Below are 22,442 nucleotides of genomic sequence, written 5' to 3' on the forward strand. Positions count from 1 at the left end.
GGGGTGATCTCGGTAGCCCTGAACCAGGTTTCTGTTACTGCACAGATATCGATGTTCTCCATGCTAAGGAGAGTTTCGAGTGCATGCATGTTGAGGTTTAGACTTCTGGCGTTGAGTAGCATTACTCTTAGTTTCTTATCCCTTGTGATACCTATGGAGGTGGGTTTGTCCTTTGAGCCTTGCCTAAAAAAGGCACTATGGGGTAGCAAGAGCCTTTGCCAATATCCGAAAGCCCAGGGGTGACAGGTGCAAGCTGTCCCTAGCGAAGCAGGTGGTTCAACAGAAGGTGAGTATGTGAGGGTGTAGTGCCTGTGATTAGTTAGCACTGGCATATATGACTGCTCACTTGGACAAATGCCAGGTAAGTCATATGCAATGTGTCACAGGCAAAGTACATGTGAACAGGACAAACAGTGATGTTCTGTCAAGTGAGACATGGACATACATATAGTAAGCTATGCAGATGTCACTAGGAGTCCACAGAAGCTCTGTAACTCTGCATTGCAGGTGGGATCAGTGTTCCAGGGTAACTGCAAGCAAACATGCATGCAAACAAAGCTACAGTAAGCAGGGCTGCATGTAGTCCATTGTACAACAAACAAGCTGTACCACTTCCAGTAGGTAACAGTGCAAATATGCAGGCACTATACACATGTACATGGAAATACACAGGTCAGATGGCTAGGGTCCAGTCTCAGCGCACACAAGTGTACAGACCATGTACTGTCAGGATGTACAATAACTGGATGGAAACGCAGGTGCTCATACCTGCAGTAATACATATGTCAAATAACAGACACTGAGCCTTCACTCAGTGGTTCCATACTTAGTAGGATGTATGCTACCTGGCCTGCCACCACAGTATCCCTGACATTTATGGGGACTCTCCCTCTTGTGAAAGTTAGTTTTGTGTGTTGGGGCTGTCTAGCATGGTATGAGATGTGAGCTTGCAGTGCTAGGGTACTCCTGTGTGTCCTGTACCAGTCGTGTAGTACTGCACACATATCAACATCCTCAAACATCCGCATTGCACAGTCCAGTGTGGGCAACATGCCACTTGCAGTTTACATGTCCATCATTGCGTATCAATACTTTCATTACTTTATCCCCTGTGCTACCTATGTATGTAGCCTTCTGTTGACATCCTTACCACCAGTATGCCAACATGTGCAGATGATACACTATGGTACTTACCATGGGTGTAGACGACAGTACAAGACAATCATACCCTTACTGCATCAGGCATGCTGGGATATACCCACAATTATATCAGCACACAGTACTGTTAACAACATGATACTATTACTACACGTCTATGTAGTCACCCTGTGCATCAGCAACATGTTAACCTGTACCTGCACTGATGTTATAGATTGCAGGAGGTGGCACAGTTTCATCATATGCACAGGGTGTGAACTTGGTATGCCTGAGTCTGCCACTGATACCACCAATTGACATGTATGTGTATGTGTGTTGGTGAGGGACAGCAGTACAAGGTGGGGGCAATGTTGATGCAGTGTGTGCATGTATGCGGTAGCCCTAGGTGTTGTCAATTCGCATGTGTGTATGGATGCACACAGTTCCACATCATGGCTGCCATATACTGGTGTTTGTGGACAGCCACAGACTGTACCTGCCAGGTCATACAGATCAGTGCCTCTGGCCATGGACATGGTACCTGTGCCTTGCAGGGGTGCTACGGACCATATCCGGTACCAATCCAGACTGGGTACTGTCATCAGAAGCAGGTGTTCATTGACTGGACACAGATCCCTGTCAGGCCTGTCCAGAGCCACGTGCATGTGGTCTCCTGGGGCGGTCTGATGACAGAACAGACCCAGCATTACTGGGGCTGCTGCTGGCACTATGGGGGCGGCCGTGGCCCTGTTGTCATCCACGACGACTGCCAGCTGCTGCTGTTGCTGGCATACACCCACATCGATGCCTCAACCGTCCACCATTGCCCTGGCTCATGGATATGTAGTTGTGGAACTGATCTAATATGTCCCCACAACGTCTGTCTATGACACCGGTGAAATTACGGATGGCAGCCGCAATGTCACGCATACTGTCAGTCATGGCTGTGCGACATGCTGTCAGCTCCCTCAGACCCTGTCTGGTGTACCGTTCCATACGTGACTGTGCCTGCATGACAGCCTGAAACATAGCTGAGGTTGTAAGACCTCTGTGGCACATCTGACAGGGGCAGTACACCCATCGATGCTCCCACGAGAACCCCTGGACATCTGTCTGTGTGATACCATCTCAGGGCCATGCCCATGGCTGCTGTGTGGGGAAGCATGTGCCACAGATACCACATTACCCTGGTCAATGCCCACTGTATCCTGTCCATCACCTAGGGACATTGGTGACAAAGGGTGTATTGGCAGGATAACTGTGCGCATTGATGGGGTTGACAGCTGACCAATGACGGACCCTGGCATACCTTCCTGTGCCATTACACAGATGTCATCATTATCAGTACCCATGGCACCTGATTCAGGTTCCCTGCTGCATGACACCAGAGCAGCACCAGAACCTGTGGGAAGGAAACAGGAAATACAGTTTACAATGTCTACACAATGTTACCAGTGATGCACACATGCACACATCCACATATGCACACCTGCACACATGCACAGGTGCACACATGTACACATGCACACGTGCACAGGTGCACATATGCACAGATGCACACATGCACACATGCACACATGCACAGGTGCACATATGCACACATGCACACAGTTGCACACTTGCACACTACTCAGTATGCGAGATATCAACACACAGACACACCTGCATGCATACACAGAGCACTACTCAGTGAGCCTAATATTATTATTACTATCAAGACTATTAAAGGTATTGTTAATACACACTCACCAGCATGGATAGGCTGCATTGCTGTTACACCAGAGGGACCTGCAGAAGTGAGGAAATTAATGTCAGTGGGCACAACTGTGCCATTGTTACTGAGTATGATACTGGTCAGTAGTACAACAGTCGCCTTTCACAGGTCAGCTGCTGATATTGAGAATATTACACTTGCACATTAAATACTATGATGACAGCTACAAACCAAGGACACACCTCACACATGCATTAACTACCAGTGTACACAACAGTCAACTATACATATGGCATATTACCTGCACGTAGTCTTGCTGCTGTGTGGCTCCAGCCTCCATCATAATGCAGGTCTGCTGCTGTTGTTGCTGTTGGCAGGCTGGAGCCACAACACTTATGAGTAGTCCCTCCAGTCTGGTGAGTGGGGGATGTGTAGCCACCCCACCACCTGTGGCAACCTGTTGCCTGTGGATATCCGGCGCTGACGGACATTTCTGATTAAATCACTGCAGTGATGTCGTACCTGCTCATATGTCCTATTATGCATGCCTATGTCATTTACCCAATGGACCAGGTCTTGCCTTAGTGCAGCCCTCTCCTGCTGATTCTGGCTGGTGCGGGAAAAGAGTATTGCATAATCCCGCACCAGGCTCTGGTGTATTTCCTCATCCTCAGCTGCAGAGTATGCTGGATTGCACTGGTGAGCCATGGTCCTGAAAAAGGAAATAACATGATATCAGCAAAATATGTCAGCAGAATTTGGCACACATACTACACATGCTACTCGACTGTTGTGATACAACATATCTCACATATATAGCATCTGTCTGTCTATTGGTGGATACACATGTAAATGGCCAGGTATCAGTGCTCAGCCAACAACTGTGCAACAGTACCTGGCACACTCCATACGACATACTACCAAACCCCAGCAGTCAGAACACTGATTCAGGTCCAAAGCACCTCCTCACTCTGGGGGTTTGTATCGAGGTACTGTATGGGGTACATCATCAACTACTGTGAGCTGACCACAAACTAATTGCCCTGGATATACATATCCCACCTCCACCACCAGCACAAACGACTACAGTGAATAACATTTCAAATGCAAACTTTACACTTCATAACACTGACACGGTATCCTTTAAGCCCACTGGGCCAGTGGAAGACACAACCCACAATGCTGACCCCTTCACAAATGATTTCTATGGACATCTCCGAGAATGCATGAATCATGCAATCCCATATAAGACCAAGACACTCTCCACAAAGGGACAACATCCTGTCTGGTGGACCCCAGCCATAGACAGATTGTATAACAAAAGATGGAAGCTACTGCAAGAGAGAGCATAAGTCCATAAAGGGAAGGCATGTCTGATCAGCACTAGTAAGGGGCTATTTTCTCTCATACAAACATCCATGGACAACTTTGAGAGGGAAATCAATGGGGACACTACATATAACCACAAGGCCTTCTTCAGTTACGTTAGCAACCTGGTCAGAAACCCTCCAATATGCTCATAGTTAGTACACAACAACAAATAATTCACTGAACCCACAGATATTGGCAACATTGTGGCAGACAGGTTCAGTGCAGGTTTCCCCCCTCTACCCCAAACTAAGACATACTTATCCCAGCTGACTGTAACCTCCCTGTCATCACAGATGTCCAGGTGAGAGCCACCCTCAGAAAAGCAGAAAACACAACATGAATGGGACCTGATGGTATCCCCGGTTGCATGCTACATAAACTCCAAGAGGAGCTAAACACACATATAGAAGTGCTATGTAACACTAGCCTGACTACAGGATATGTACCTGTACACTGGCGTACAGCAGCAGTGGTTCCACTCCACGAAGGAGGCACCTCTACATACCAATACAATACAACACAATACAATACATTACAATACAATACAATACAATATGCTATTGCCCTGGGACTACAGCAGCATACTGTTCTGCTACCCTGACCATTGTGACACATGTGATGTGATGGTACCTGCTCCTGTCAAACAGTTACACAGGGTGACTCATATGGCATATTACCTATCTGACTAACATTCAGCAGGGGTATGTGTGACATGTACTCATGGGGAGTCTTGCTTCTTAATGCTGTGTGGTTTATTGCAGGGTATGTCTTATCTGTGGGTAGGAACCTGTACCTCCACCATGTGCTCTCTACTGCAGTGTCACGGACGACACACAGCAGTCTTTTAGGTTGTGGATGGTGTGAGGTGTTACTATGGTTGTTGGACATCTGTCATGGGTGTGACTTAAATATGTAAATCCAGGAGTGGTAACCTCTATGTGGGTAGTATGTGTGTACTCTGTGGTGTTGTCAGTCACTGTGCATTGGTAATGTGTTTGAGTGCATTGTCACAGTGTTGTACATGTCACTGTGTCCTTCTCCAGTGGACATATTTTACGTTTGTGAGTGGCAGCTTACAGCTTTGTGAGTGACTAGGGATCCATTTCGATTTCTCCGTTTGCTTGGGCTTGAGGTTGTGACATCTTTGTGCTGGTTGTTCTTTTGGTATATATATATATATATATATATATATATATATATATATATATATATATATATATATATATATGTATATATACATACATACATATATTGACATACATACGTATCCATATGATAGATAGGTATATCAACATGTTTGTTTACAAAACTGTATACACACACTAACATACTGCTAAACATACATAACTGTGAAACACTACTTTGTACATTGCACTACAACCTACATTCAACCTACATTGATATGTGCACATAGATGCTCTCACAAACATATGTATGTACAGCCTTCACTGATAGTTGCTGTATGTCCCCTGCCCTATGCACATCTTCATATACATATGGATACAGACCAATGACACATATGGAGGGTTCATAGTATGTAGACTTTTAAAGTATTACTTTACATTACCTGTGTTTGTCACAGCTGCTTGTGTTGCCATCTGGTTTGGTGTCCTGCCGCTCCACTTGCCAGTTGTCAGCTTTCGAGTGGTTGTTGCTGACTGGTTTTGTTTGTGTATGTTTATTTATTTATTTATTTTTTCTCTCTCTCGCTATCTCTCTCTGTCTCTCCCTACCTCCACAGGGTGCAATGAAAGTATTGCATGTGTGGACTGGGAGTACAGCATGCTTTTGCAGGTATCTGCATATGTCCATGTGATGGCCTCTGCACCAATTGTTAGCCAGCATTTGCTAATTGCATGCAGCCAGTTGTGTACTGATTGCAGTTCTCACTGTGATTCCAGGACAGTGCTATAAAAAGGTATGTGAGATAGGCGAGGCCCTTTCAGAGTTTAAGGGCAGGGACCATGCTGGTATGTGTGGACACTGTTCTGTGAGTGTAAAGGTTAGTATCCCTCTCATATTTCTGGCTGTGTTGTAGATTAACATTTCTCCATTCATTTCTCCAGTTTCCTGTACTAAGTGTGTATGTACACTGACACCTAAGACTACTACTACTGTTAATGTGGGTGGGTGTGCTTTCCTGTGGGACATGTGGTGTAACTGGTATATAGCAGTGGCTCTTGCACTTTGTTGCTATGGCTTCAATATTTGCCCTTTACATTCACTACTTGTATGCCTGCTAGGTGTCTTGACCGTAGTGTGTTTCTGTGGCTTTCCTAATTTCCATGTACATTCACACATTGGAATGCTTGCTATATCTGCTAGGGTGTTACTGCATGCAGTGTGGTCTGGCCATGGTGTGGGCCTTGACATCTATTAGGGTATTTGAGTATGCTGATGAGCAGGCCCCAGAGACTCTCAGGTGCCTCTTTTATCTGCCTCATGGAATGGTACATATCAGTGGGGTACACCCATTAAATTGTCTGGTAATCTGCAGTTGTGACTGTGGGATAGCATGAGCATACGTATTACTACACTATTTCTGCCGTGCAAGTGGTGCATACTTTCAGTACTTCATAGTTACTATTGCATGTGTTGTAACACCTTTATGCCTACTGTTTGTACATTTCACAGGGAGTCTGTGGGGCATCCCTGTAACTCAGTCACTGTTGCTATGTCTAGGCTCTTAACTATTCAAATATGGCAGTGTCAGACCTCTCAAGTGTACAGATATTTGCAGGTTGTCCACATTTTTGCCTCATATTTTGGTCAATATCTCATAAACAGCTTTTTCTGGCAAATCACTCTGGGCTCAAGTCAGACTATAGTGACAAACATTTAAGTTTCAGACTTCATACCCTTCCAAACATCCAACAAAATGCAGAACCTGTTACTCTCTGAACTGTCTAAGTTTGTTGTAGCATTATTTGGAATGTGTCCCTGTTTTTGGCCCTTTGCTCCACATTTTTTATTACTTAGTCCGGATGTGTTCCTGTAAGAGGTTGTGGGGTATGGGCAGTGATTATCCTGCTGTGAGTATGTGTGTGGCTTGCAAGGTGCTACAGTGACATTATTACCTACTAGCTACCAACTAGCATGGCTGTTTCTGTTCACACACTACTATTCTAGAAATCCACTACATTTGACAGTAAATATACATGACATGCTTTGGTACTACACATCCTATAGTCCCTTTACATTCATGCCTACTATTACATTATATATTTATTGTAGCACAATGTTCTTATATAACAGTCATGGCTTAGTGGTAAGTCATGCAGGCTACTGTTTCCAAGGTCCTGGGTTCGGGACTGACAGTGGGATTTTATTTTGCTTTTGAGCAGACTACAGGACTTGTCATTCAGAGTGACTAAGGCACCTTTAAGCAGTTGTAACCGGGTTAGCAATGGTTTGCATGGAGCTCACACATGCGCACTGGCGTTCAGCTCCGCGCACACCCGCTTACAACCGCTTAAAAGTGCTTACTCTTGCGCACACCCGTGCTATTTTCTTTGAAAGAAATGAAAATGGGGAGACTGGAAAGTGGTGAAAAAAAAGGGGTCACAAAGAGGGTAAGACAGAAGGGAAACAAGCTCGGGTTTTGCAGGAGGGATGTAGGTAAGGCCCATAGCTGCCCATTTCTTCATCAGCAACAGCTGTGCATATGTTTGTAATTTGGTGTGACATTTGAAACCTTCCACCCCTGAGAGAGGTGTGAGGACAACAATAATACTTGTTGTACAGCCAATTGTAATTGACAGTTTCCATGTCCAGCAGACATGTGTGCGAAATGGGCAGCTATGTATGGGGCGTAATTTTTTTGTGGGTACAGAGTGCCCTTTTTTTTTTTTTTTTTTTTCAGGTGAGAGTGGTATGTCAGGTACAGGAAGTTGGTATAGCTGGGGAGGTAGGTTGGGTAGGTCAACAGACAAGACAAACAAGATGCATACAGGGGCGGTGTATGACACATGTGGGGGGGTTACACAATTGACGGGGATGGATGTTTGGATATCTAGAGCCCATGAGCCCACAGATGGCAACAGTGGAACTGATATCTCCACCCATGGGCAGTTGCCACTGTGCCTTCACAGCCCACGACGGGGCTGTGCTTAGGGCTGTGTAGGCCGGGCAGCAGGCACACCCATTAGTTGTGCCACCTGTGCTGCAAGCTGGCGTAGGAGCCCAAGAACAGCTTCCTGGATCTTCCTACACACCACATTCCGGACACTACAGAGGGTGAGTGGTTATTCTCCTCCGGCCACACTTACAGAGAGAGGACAAGCCCCATCCCCTGCAGTGCTTCCACCTGCAGGTGGCACAGGGCCACCGGAGGAGGGTCCGGACTGGGCACTACTGCCAGTTGCACTCGCCAGCTGAGGTGGGAGAGGTGGGTCCACTGGAACCCGCCTTCTCTGTCGTCCTATGTTTTGCATTATGTCATGACAGTTTGGGTTAGTAATGTACAATACCATTCACAATTAGTTGTAACAGCATGCATTAGTATTCCCATTAACCAAACACCCAGATATTCAAACCATTGAACAGCAAGCATAACACATGCATATTTTGAACAGCAATACACAGTCCAACAACATGCAGGGTTGATTGATGGCAACAGGCCATCAGGTTTGGATGTATGAACAGGGCAGATGCATCAACGTACATGCAAATATGTATGAACCAACAGGACAAATGTCCAGGGGTGTTAATTGTGATTGCACATACCAATTTCACGTGGAATGGATTATATGTGGTTATAGGGTAGGGTGAAGAAAATTTAATTAACAACTTCAAATACCAATACATACGCTGTACATTTCTAATAGCTGCAGATATATACACACTACAGTTCTGCCTACAGTTTCCTATGTGATAACTACTTCAAGTTGGTGATAGGAATGTTACTGCTACATCAATATACATTTTCATTCATACACATTCATATCTGGCTCTGTTCAGCTACATCATCCTGCTACATTTGCTTTATATAGCTATAGACAACTGTGGATGTTTGGTATTTCAGACAACCATACTATCTGCATATTGCAGACTGAGAGCAACATATCCAGATTTTGGGATACACATTCCAGCTGCGGTGACATTTTCAACACATTTTACAGTTTGGTTCTGCTTGTCACATTCATTTCATTCTGTTCTGACTGCAGTATACTTTATTCAGGAGTTATTACTACTTTATTGGTGGATTCATAACTCTTTCTCACACTCTCTCACTTGTTTTATTTTTACAATTCAGGATGGTACTTAATTCTAGGCTTTTTTGACATGTTTTACCTGTAGTTATTACAATCCTTTCCAACAGTCTCACTTCTATCATGTTTCTGTATTTCAACAGGGATATATTTCACACATGTGTTTTACTCAGCTTATGCAGCTGTAATTTTCAGCCTGCTGCAGGTTATGTACTATTATATTACAGGTGGGACATCTTTATTTCAGACTTTATTTCAGACTTTTTCATTTTTCTGTTTGGATTACAGACTGCATCACACTTTTGTAATCAAGCAATACTTGAAAACCCTCTTACACTGTTACTTGCACATTTTATTACTTAGTGACTACACTGCACTCTTTTGCTAACTGTCATACTTTTATATTTATTTACAGTTACAGGGAGAAGATTACTGACCTGTCTGGTGGTGCAACCGTGCCAGCCTATCGTCATAGGCTCTACGGTTCGCAGAACAAACACCTGCAGCTGTAATATAAATAAAGTAATATTGGAATACACATCTCCATAATATCAGCTAGGTTAATTTCTTACATAAATAATTAGATGTAACTTACTCAGTAGTGGGGCGTTGGGCATTTGCCGGGCCTCCTGGATCCAACGGTTCAGTTGGTCCTGCTTCCGTCTCTTCAGGTCCGCATGGTGGTGACGGACCTGCTCACCAGTCCTTGGTATCCCTGTGGCACTGGTAAGATCATGAGCCAACCGGTCCCACGCCTCAGCCCTATATGCTCCCCACAGTACCTGGCCCTGCATTAGTTGGGCCTCATGATTGTGGACAAGGAGCCAAACCATATATTTGGACTCCTCAATGCCCCACCTCTGTACTTGAAACAACTACCCTCACCTACACCTGACATTCTGGCTGCAAGTTGGTTCTACAATCGGTTATGCTGTGTATTCCCGCCTATGGGGCTTATATATGCCGTTTTTCCCGCACTTATCTGTGATTGGCCATTTTGAAATTGTATCAGCTTCACAAAACCTGCTTTGTCATGCTCCTCTTTCTATTCATTCCTATATATTTGCTATTACTGCATTTCTAAGTGCAACTGTCATGGCTTAGTGGTTCAGTACCTTGACTATGGTGCATGGTATCCTGGGTTCGAACCTGGCCACTGCTTTTTATATTTTATGACTGTCTACACAGGCTAAGAGGTGTGTCTGTGTAAAGGCAGTTTTGTTACAGCTTGCTCAACGTTGCCCGTTGGTTAGCTTGTTGGCGCGGCGCGCAAATGGGGTACGCTGGTTTATGCATCATTTGGCTGTCAGCACGCATATTACACTCAGCTCAGCTAGGGGCACACAGTTTCAGCATGTTAAACCACTGCTCAGCTACGGGCACTCATTTTACACCTGTTAAACCACTGCTCACCTACGGGCACTCATTTTACACCTGTTAAACCACTGCTCACCTACGGGCAGATGCACTCAACTTGTTAAACTGTAGCTCAGCTATAGGCACATCTGGCATTTTTTATTATTTTGTTATCTCACATTTTTTCAAAATAAATGGCCCATTTCATTACATTTTATATAAAATATAATTTTATATGTGTACATATATGTCAGGGACTTGTTTTGTGCTTATTTCACTAGAAATAAAAATTGATGTTGGGGGGGGCTCGAACCATGACTGCCTGCTCTTCAGCCGACATCTCTACCGCTACGCTATTGCTTCTTGGCTTACTTTGCATATGTAGTTCTTATATGCTTTTCCACTGACTGCTAACTGTGGCTAAGCTACGGGCACACCCGCGCAAACAAGCGCACTCACGGGCAAACATCTTTACAATTTAAAAAAAAAATAGCATGTTAATTTATATATTTTATGTTCATAGTCTGTGGGGGCATGTGTTGTGTTGTGTTTATTCACATTTACATGGGCTCTGTTGTGGGGGTTTACTTTCGGGACTTTTACTCTTCTGGGGCGTGTCCGTTTGCAGGGCTCAGCCTACGGACACGCCCCCTACTGTCTTCCACGGATCGTGTAAGCCTTAGGTGTGATTCAGCATGCCTTCATGCATATGCATGACATGCTGACGTCACACTGTTTAACTGCAGCCACCGTGTAAGCCTTGTAACTCTTACACGGAGGCTTCTTGAATCCTGCTTGTGGTCTTTTACTAAAAAATGCAGTCACTTTGCTTTTCCATGCTCATTTTGCCCTTTTATTGTATTTGTTATGCTTGTTTGACTTTTATCATGCTCATTATACTTTTCTTGTGCTCGTTTTATTTTTAAAATGCTCATTATGCAAATCAGAACTAATTCTGAATGCACTCATAAGTATTCCGAATAACTTTATCAGATATCATGGTTTCTAACATTTCGCTTAATCAGTAATGCATTTTGTGCTTTTCATTTGATTAATAATGCATTTTGTGATTTGCAAAAGTTTCATGTCGTTCTCTTTATGAAATAAATCATTTATGTGAGTTTTAATTACCTGAAATTTGTTTCAGACCTTTTTTTTTTTAATCGTTTAAGGAGGTTGGGATGAGACATTCCTCTATATACCTCCATTTCTAACTGTGCACCTCATGGCTCAACCTCTGGCTTCTTGTTGCTCAGATATCCCTGTTCCAACACTGTGTCATTCAGGCATGCCACTCCTAACACCATGTCGTTTAGACATCCCGCTTCTGACGCCATGTCACTTGTCCAGTGATGATAAAACAGGCTAACAGTTGTGGGTTTGGTTCAAGCAGCTTTATTACATACAAACACATCAGGATTGAGGCTTAGTAACTTAAACTTAAGTAAACTTATAAACAGACTGACTACTGCACTCATACATGTTAACAGTCTTGCTGTTCCCTCAAAATGGCACTGCTGCCTGTACATGCTCTCTATTTATTCGCACTTGCCTTCACTTTGAAATGCTTCTTAAAGTCACAACACACACTCTGTTCTACAGTTGTGATTGTTTATAACTTACACACTACCCTGTACATAGTTACGGACAGGTCATACTGCAGTCACAAGACATGTCTCTGAGAAAAGTATCCAAAATGTTGTGCATGACATCAGTTTCAGACCTAACTGGAAGATTAATTTTATTAGTGACACATGTAAAAGTACCTGTTACTATTTGCAGCCTGCCTCCTCTAGTCCCCCAGATAACTGGGGAAGCTTCTTTATATAGATGACTTTAATACAAATGCATTTAGCAGTTTAGGACCCGTCCTCAGCAATCTCCTCACAGATGGCAGTCTAACTCTGTTTATCAAGGAGCCTACTTTGCTGAAGCTAGTTGCTGTGAATCATTCCCATTGTAGAATAACTTTAATAAGCAAAAGGTTAGGAAGAATTCTTGATTCAACTCCTCAGCCCCAAATTATGAATGAGTATTTATCAGTCAGAAGTTTTTTTAAGTTTATAACCTGTATTTTAATGTTTCCATTAACAGTTTACTGTGTGATTTTTTTTCTGCACCCAAATTCTGATTATTAGCTGTATTTTAATTAATATTTCACAGTAAGACAAACCATCTTGTGGTATATTTTCCATCCTTCCTTTTTTCAAGGGCAACCAATCTTGCATTACCACTAGAAGGAAGACTGATGGGTGTGTAACTAAGTAGCTTAACAGGTTTTACAGGCTATGTGATGCAGAGCATCCTGAGTGGAAGCCCCCTGGTTTGCCAGCTACATGGCAAGCCTTTTGCTTCCTCCTGAAAAAATACAAAATCAGTTGGGTGACACAAAGACACTAAACTTCAACTGCAGGCAGTCTAAACATACAGGAAAAGGGAAAATCTGCCCAAACTCTCGTCTATCTTTTGTGGACCTTTGTGATATTTTGTCAAAATGTCTTAATTCTGAACTACAAATCAATGAACTACCAACAGTTTGAAAAATGAAAATATCAAGGAGGAAAACTGCCAATTATATATACTAGCTCCTGAGATTGCACTACAAGGGGGAATAGTCAAATTTCCCAAACCCCATTGTCTTGCTCAAACAAAAGTCAGTACAGCTGACTTTCTTTCTGGTGTTTTCTACTGGTGTTTTCACAGTCAGTGTTATAAAACATTGATCAAAACATAGTAACAAATCAGTATCATGCCACAAATTATGAGTGGTCTTCATATAGCTACTCCCAACACCTTCACTCTCCACAAAGTATGAGTAGTCTTCATATAGCTACCCCAACCCATTCACTCTCCACAAAGTATGAGTGGTCTTCATATAGCTACCCCCAACCCCTTCACTCTCCACAAAGTATGAGTGGTCTTCATATAGCTACCTCCAACCCCTTCACTCTCCACAAAGTATGAGTGGTCTTCATATAGCTACTCCCAACCCCTTCACTCTCTAGTTTTGTACTTTTAAAACATTACATTGAAGCAAATGGGTTACTGTCATACTTTAAATGATGAGGTTGGAAACCAGTTAGAAAAAAATGCATCTAAGATTTCTGAAAGCATGCATACTGTACATCTCCTGGGCCTTTGAATCTCTTCCTCTGTGCCTCATTTGTTCCATTTGGATGTAAAGAAGACTTGGTTTTCCTTATCCTCATAATCTAGAGCCTCTGTACTCCCTCTCTCTTTGGGCCTTTTCACTTCTCTCATTACACAGATTTCAGAAATTCCTCCTTTTGTAAACGCAGCATGGATTTAGACAAAGCTACAATATCATAACTGCCATTTGGATTGGGATAAATGCTATAACCAACAACTCAGGTAATTTTGTTTTTTGATCGAGGATGTCTGATCTTGCAAAGGCTTTTGATCTGGGTTAACCATAAGCTGCTCCTTCACATACTTTAAGGATTGGCTTGAGATGATTGTGACTTGCTTCCCTACCTGTCTGGCTAATAATTATTGTTCCTTAAAAGTCAGAACTACTATGGTCAGCAGTGACCCTATCTATGTTTAAGCCTTACATGAGTCTGCTCTAAGCCTACAAGCCTTCCCTTATTATTTTTTTTTATTTTTTTTTACTGCTGACCTGCTAGCCCTGCAGAGTATTACATAGGCAAATAATATAGTACTGCTCTGGGAATTCTGTATTACTCTGAAATTGAAAGAAAGTGACAGGAGGTCTTCAAGTCTCCATAACAGACTCATCATTACATTACAATTTAATTTAGCTAACAGCAGTGTCATTCTTCTGGTAGCCAGGATAGATCAACAAAGTCCCTGCAGAACAGACACCTTTGCAATAGCACTGGTCACAAAATGATGATGGTCATGACTTTCTGTTATTTGAGGGAATAGTATAATTATGCCTTTTGGTCAGGTACCACTTGCAGATTCTTCTAGTGAGACTGAACGAGATCAGTGTCATCTGCGCTACACGATCAGCACCTTCTTGATGCTGTATTTTTTAATAGATTGCTGATTGTAAAGCAGAGTGTAGCATTCCCTTTGTTAGCTTAGCATCCTCTAAGAAGAGGAATGTTCTTCTAAAATAAAACCTTGCAGTGAACATCAGTGTAAGATATTGGCTTCTTGTCATTGAGCAGCATTAAGGCATCTGCATGTGGTTACAGCCCCCTTTTTTCCTGGTGTGTTCTTATTCTAAAACAACAACTCTATATGATACGTTCTAAAGTGGAATGAACAGTCAACATGGGTCTGAAACTAATGTGAAATTAAGTCATCAGACATTACTTCTCCTTGCTCTGCCACATGGAACAAGTTCCCTACTATGGTAACAAGCCCAAATGAAGTTGCAGACTTCAGTCAAAACTTAAATGACTTTTTGCCTTAATGAATTAATATTATGCAGACTACTCTGCAACCAAAAGCATTTTCACTTCAATCTGGGCAAAAATCCTGTTACAATTTGTGCTTCATTTATAAGGGTCTAAGTACTCCCGCTTGTCTATATTGTTATGCACAGAATATATACATATACATATGTGTATGTGTGTATATAATATAATGTGTGTGTGTAAATGATTAGTCCACCCTACAGATAACATGCAGAACACACTACATTTGCAGTGCTACCATCTGTCTTACTATCCTCCCAACCAACCCTGATTTTGTCTGATATTTTTCATTTTTACATAAATCCTAAATCACTGAGGATTGTAGTCAGTCTGTCAGATATTAGAATTTACAAACTAAGAACCAACTGGTGAAAACAAACCAAAATAATTCTAAAAAAAAACACCATTGGTAGTGGAATGATAATAAGAGGCTGATGAAGTTTCAGCATTTGGGAAATTATGAAGTTCCAGCATTTGGGAACGAAAGCTCTTAAGATTGATTAAAGTTTCTGGAAAGCATTGCTGGCCTCTTATTATCATTCCACTACCTCAAGTATTTTTTTAGATATTAGAATTTCATATTCCTGTTCAGAAAATTCATGTTGATGCAAAATTATTGTTTTATTAACTTTAATTAATTAATGTTTATAAACTGTCCCTGATTTGGGCCTTTGTCTCCCTATTTTTGGTTTTGTCCAGAATTCTTGTGGAAAGTCGAGAGGTGTGGTCTTCTATTGTGTAATGTTTTAATATGGCATTGATGCTCATAGGTTAGTACTAGACAAGCTGCCCTTGGGGGCTATTTCAAACACAGCCATAGCTCTCAACCTCTTAGCACAAAAAATCTGGACAAAACCAAAAATAATCGGGAGAGAAAGCTTCAACAATAGGGACAAAGTTTAAATACTGGTCTTATACACTTAGAAAGTTGCTAGAATAAAAGGTCTTGTGTTATGCATTTTCTGAAAGATATGAAGTCTGAAACTCAAATGCCTGTCATTATTTAGTGAATTCAGTCTTCAAAGATTTGCAGCAGAAGTCCAGAAAATCACAAATTTTATGAGGAACAGACCAAAATAGGAGGCAGAAATCTGGACAGTTGAGACGTATGAGCATAGCCAATTTTTCCCAAAGGTAGTAATCATACTCTATACCTTGTGTCTGTGAGGTAAACACCTTAACTATTACACCAACACCCAGTCCCTAAACTTGCTACATTGACTTGTCTTATAGCTATGTAACCTACTGTGCTTTAATGTCTGGACCATAGTTAAAATGTGGCTAGTATGGATAAATTCAGCTAATTGTTCAAAAAATATGTACATTATTTACCAACCGTTATAGCCATGAACATTACCAAGAAGTTTGAAAGGATTCCCATCCTATTGTTTTCACAAATTGACTGTTAGAACTTAAATCAGTGTGCCAAAAGACCAAACCATTTACCTGTAAGCAAATCCAAAGGTTTCTTAATGTACAACCTGTAAATGATAAATAGGCTTAATTTTCCAAATGGGTTTGCAGCTAAATCTTTTGTCTATGTGCTGCACTTTACGGTTCTCATGTGTAGGTGATTTGGTATGTCAGGACAAGCTTGACACTTTCCAGACTATTTGTGAACTTTGTGGATTTGGAAGCTAGCTAGGAATTAACAACCAAAAAGATTTTTTTCTGAATCCTGGTTTTGAACTGTTGGGAAATGCATTGCAGCCTTGACATGTATACATGATGGAGATGGTCAAATGTTTAGTACAGAGAAGGCAGCTAAAATCTACTGATAGATAATTACAAATTAGAAATCTGTGAAGGGATTTGGTCAGTACAGAGTACATTCAATTTCCTAGAAAGAGAAGAATGAACCTGAAGAAAAAAACGTAAAGGAGAAAAAGGAGTTGTGGAGAGCCAAGTCTAAGCTGAGTTAGGTGCTGTAGATGCCATCTGGCAATGTGGCATAGTTACATGCGGGTGAGCTGCAGGAGGTCTGAAATCTAGATGTGTTGTCAGGTTATATGAGGTGGATGATGGGGAGCACTGAGGCTGTGTCTGTCAGATGCAATCAGTCCGACAGAGAGAGAAAACACATGCTAAGTACATGTACTTTGAAAAGACAGGTGAGACACAGGGAGAATAAGAAGAAGACTAGAGTTAGAACACAGAAGGTGGTAACAGGAGTAAGAAGAGGAAGAGCTATAACAAAAAAGGAGCCACTCCTGAATGAAGGTAGACAGAGAGAGAGAGAGAGAGAGAGCGCCAGATCAAGCCAGAAGACGCAATATATGACAGACACAGAAGGGCAAGGATATGTGCATGAGAAAGGACTACAATGGAAGAGGGGAAAAAAGCTTTGGAGAATGAAGACAATGCAGGAAGCTAGACTGTAGGAACAAGGAGGCAGTAGTTAATACTAAACTTTTGGGTAGCTTAGAGAACTTGAGTAGAGATGGGAAGAGAGAGTTTCAGAAGTGGTGCAGATAGGAGAAATAAAAGGGGATGTTGATTAGCAGAGTGAGGGACAGGCAGCCCAAGGAGGATTGTAGCAGAGATAGCAAGTGAGAAGGGCATGAAAGAGTCTTAGAGATGTGCAGACTGGATCACAGTGAGAGGCAAGCTATAATGGAATGAATGATTCTAAGATACCACCCAAAATCTACCACAGACAAGCTTATCATCCAGTACGCTATTGTAGTATATTAAAACAATAAAAACTTAAATGTAAATATTTTTGTAGGAGGACTGTGCCTCTCTCACCCCCTGCTCCCATGTGAGGACTCTGCCCCCACATCCCTGATCTCACTTATATTATCTTTGAGACTACATGGACTCTGATGATTTTTGTAGTCCTCCTTGTAAAATGTCTACAAAGTTCCTTTTCCTTTATATTTCTTTGATCAGAGAGGAGGGTGGTGGACAAGTGGCAGTATCAGCTGATCTGAGATTAGGCAGCACAAGCCAGGAAGTGAATTTCTCACTGATGGCAGGAAGTACACATATGTCAAAGTACTCTTTTGAACATCAATGACTTGGCGAGCAGCACAGCACTGCATAAGAGACACAGAAAGTGGCATGAAAAATGGTCAGGATATGCGAAGAGCTGGGTGTGCTATAGCATTGACTGAAGTGTTACCAATGCCAAGTGATAACTCCATAAAGTAAGCTAAGATAAGATCTAGGAATATAATGTCTAGTTTAGAAAATGGATAATGATCAGAGATTAAGACTAGAGGAAGATGAAGAAGGTAGGGGAGCCTGAAAAAGACAGAATGTCAATCATTGATGGTAGGGAGATTCTTTGCACATGGGGAGCACAGTCTTGACCATTTTGGTGCAGTCTCCCTCTCATCTGCTGGCCTCCTGGGTGCAAGATTATTTCAAACTAGGAAATGAGAATATATGCTATTACTGTCTATAAATAACAAAACAATATCTTTATTTATTACTTTATATTTTGTCATAAAAAATGTTATAACTAGAGTAGACTGTCACTCTACTTTGATAAAGTAAGTACCCCATACACAGCATCTTCTATGGGAGGTGCTGCTGACAATGCCACTCCGACTGCACTACTCTGAAGTCAACCCATTTGAAACATGAAACCTAGTACACAAAAAAAAAGTCTGACTCATCACATTCCCAGCTTGCTGTTTTTAGATGTCAGAAAGTGAAAGTGGAAGGGCGGAGCCTAGATGGCCAACCGAGTGCAGTGAATTTTGAGAGCTCCATAAACTAGTATAATAATATAAGAAACTTTTATTATTTTCAAGTTTAAAACATCAGAAATCTATAGATAAACTACTAAACTATATAAATATCAATTTTGGTGGAGATATACAAAAAATTTCCTGTCAAGTAACTTGGAGATGTATTGAGTCACTGAATATGAACAACTCAAGGAATTCTCACCCAGATGCTGCTTTGAAAAAAAGAACTGCAATTGATGACATCTACCTTACATGAACTAGCTTTGAAGATGGATGGCTTTAAAAATGACTTATAAAACCTCAAATTAAATTCTCAAAAACAGACTGATACTCAATGAACTATTACAGCAACACCATACATAAATAGGAAATATAGAGACTTCTCTAAATGACATTGAAGGGAGACTCAAAGAAGAAGAATTCCAAAAAGAATTTCTGCTTAAACAGAATACATGGCTGCTTAACAAAATAGATGACTTAGAAAACAGGGAAAGGAGAAACAACATAAGGATCTTTGGTCTGCCTGAAAACACTGAAGGAGAAGACAGCATTTCATTCTTAACAACCTGGATTCCTGAATTTTTATACTTGAAAGAAGAACTTTCATTTGGAATTGAAAGGGTGCATAGAGCACTGAAGAAACCTGGTTCTAACTCATTCAATACTCCACCTAGATCCACAGTTATAAAATTTATTTCATTTCTGGACAAGGAGCTAATATTAAAATCTGCTTGGAGAAAATCACCCTTAAAATACAATTAAAGCCTGATAAGGTTTGACAATGATTATTCTTCCAGAATACTAGAACAAAGGAAAAAAGTCTGCCCAATAATAAAACTGTTGAAACAAAATATTAAAGCACAGCTGGCCTTTCCAGCCAAGATAAAAATACTTTTTGCCAATGGGATGATAACCTTTAATGACTTAGAAGAAGCTACTATATTCATCAAAAACAACAACATAGTGTCTATCCCAGAAGACATGGAATGGATGGCCCCTACTCTTAAAATAATAAAATAAACAAATCCTTGGACTGATGATAGAAAGAAGAAACAAAAAACTGATTCCAAGTTAGCTGTCCCCCCAAAAAAATAACTCTTACAACTACATCTCTCAATGTATCAACTGATATGGTGCATCACTTGTCATCTTTTTTTATTTTAAAAAAGGAGGGATTCTTAAACAACTGAGAAACAGTAAGGATTTATTCAGACTATTCAAAGAGTCCAATAATTTTTCACAAACAAAGGTAGGTCAAGATGGATTACTATTTACATTATATATAAGCCAAACAAAGCAACATATAATATAGACACAGAAGTTTCTATTCCCCTACTTGAACTCAAAGAATACTTATCTTGTTTATTTTTCATTGATTTTACTTATAATAATTTAAGTAATTAATTAATTAACTAATTCAACAAGGAACCATTCATCAGAGTTCAGACTCAAATGTAATAAATTAACATCATATATAATAGCAGTAACAGTTGAGTGTTTTATAAAAAATGCTGTCATGGAGTCTAATGCCTTCTTCAGTTAAAGTATGATTTAAAAATGCCATGTATATCCTGGTTAAATAATAGTAACAAGCTCTTTGTACAAATGTCATCATTATTCTGTCTAAATATAATTAATATCAATTATGGCAGGTATCACAGATACAAGTGCTGTTTGATCAGTCCTGATATGGTGTGCATGGATGCAGCCATGTCTGGCAGCTAGTACAAATGTCATTATTATTCTGTCTAAACATAATTAATATCAATTATGGCAGGTATCATATCTTCGAGTGCTGTTTGATTTAGCCTGACATGGTGTATGTGTGGATGCAGCTGTGACTGGCAACAGTTATATGTTACTGTTTTCATCTCCGAGAAGCTGTGATTGAGGTTTACTGATGCTTGTGTATTAGGAAGAGACATTTGGTGTTTTAGCCTGGATCCAGGGAAAGAGGGTGGATAGAACTGTGATTTGGGATATTTTGGCAGCGAATTGTTTGTTTGTACGTCTGCTGAGTGAGAAGTGGGAGGGCTGGAGGAGAGTGTTGTCTCTTGTGGCGGCTTGTTGGGAGGTTTTTTTTTATCTGTTTGCTCTCTGTTCTTTTTCTGGCTGCTACCTCACTGAAAGGGAGGGAATTTAGGCTTGAAGTTGCAGTGAAGTGAAAAAAAAAATAAACAGCACACTTTTATATTTAAAATGTATTTTGGCCCAAACAAATTAAGGACTTACATAAGAGTGGAAGTCTGAGTTATTGTGAAAGACTAAGAGCACTTGGTCTTGTGCAGTACCCTTTACAGTGGTCTGGGAGGTGAGCTTGCTTGGACATGTTGGGCATATGGGGATAGCTGATTCTAGGGGTGTTTGGGGTTGTCGGGAAGTGCTAGAGAGTCATCAGATTTCCTTTGTGAAATATCTGTGGGAATGGAAGGTGTGTTGAGTGGTTCACTGGCAAAGTGGCCACTGCATGGAACAGGCTGGTAAAATGGAACAGGACAAATATTGGTTTGGATATTTTAAGAACAGCCTGGAAACACACCACATGAACTAGTGAATGTTATTCTGGCAAGACTGGATGGGCATTGTTGCCCGTGCTTGAAGTACTAATATGTGTGCATGTAAGGATGGAAATATACTTATAACAAATAAGAAACTAGAAGGGTCTCATAATTTAAAGTCTATGGACTGTATAAACATGCTTGGAAGAAACTAATAATAAGAATAAACATTACAGCTTGTGGTCTCTCAAATAACTAAGCAACAGCCAAGGGAAAAAAAACACACACAATAGCGATGTAATGTATGATTTTAGTAAATCTAGACATAAAATATATAATCGTCATATAAGATGAAGCAGTCTGCTGAATTTAGATATTAAAGACAGGATTTAATAACATGGGCTTGTGTATAATAACACTACTGTCTTAACTTGTCATAAATGACATATACTACATTGAACATCAAGGGGAAACATGATGATTTTCTTATATAAGTAAATATGCATAACAAATCATGTAATTGCTTTAACTTGAATTGTAGTTTTTGTAACCATCTTGACCATATATAATACTTAAGTGGTTATTTTATACATGACATCAAACTGACAAAGTTGTTCAAAAGAAACAATAGAAGCCTGAACTTGAAATGTCACAGAATGTCACAATCATATTCTGAACAAATAGTATTAAATTGACAATAGACACTCAGTTTAATAAGATGAGTTTGTGTATAATAACAGTACTGTTTTAGCTTGTCATAAATGACATAGACTATATTGAACATCAAGGGGAAGCATGAACATTTTCTCATATAAGTAAATGTGCATAACAAGTCATACAATTGCTTTAACTTGAATTGTGGTTTTGTAACCCATCTTGACCATACATAATACTTAAGCTGTTACCAAGGTAATTAATGTTTTATACATGACATCAAACTGACAAAGCTGTTCAATGGAAACAATAGAAGCCTGAACTAGGAATGTCACAGAATGTAACAATCACATTCTGAATAAAAAGTATTAAATTGACAATAATCACTCAGTTTA

Source organism: Protopterus annectens, chromosome 8.part0, assembly GCF_019279795.1.
Source record: "Protopterus annectens isolate FY-2018-M chromosome 8.part0, PAN1.0, whole genome shotgun sequence".
In the NCBI taxonomy this organism is placed as follows: Eukaryota; Metazoa; Chordata; order Ceratodontiformes; family Protopteridae; genus Protopterus; species Protopterus annectens.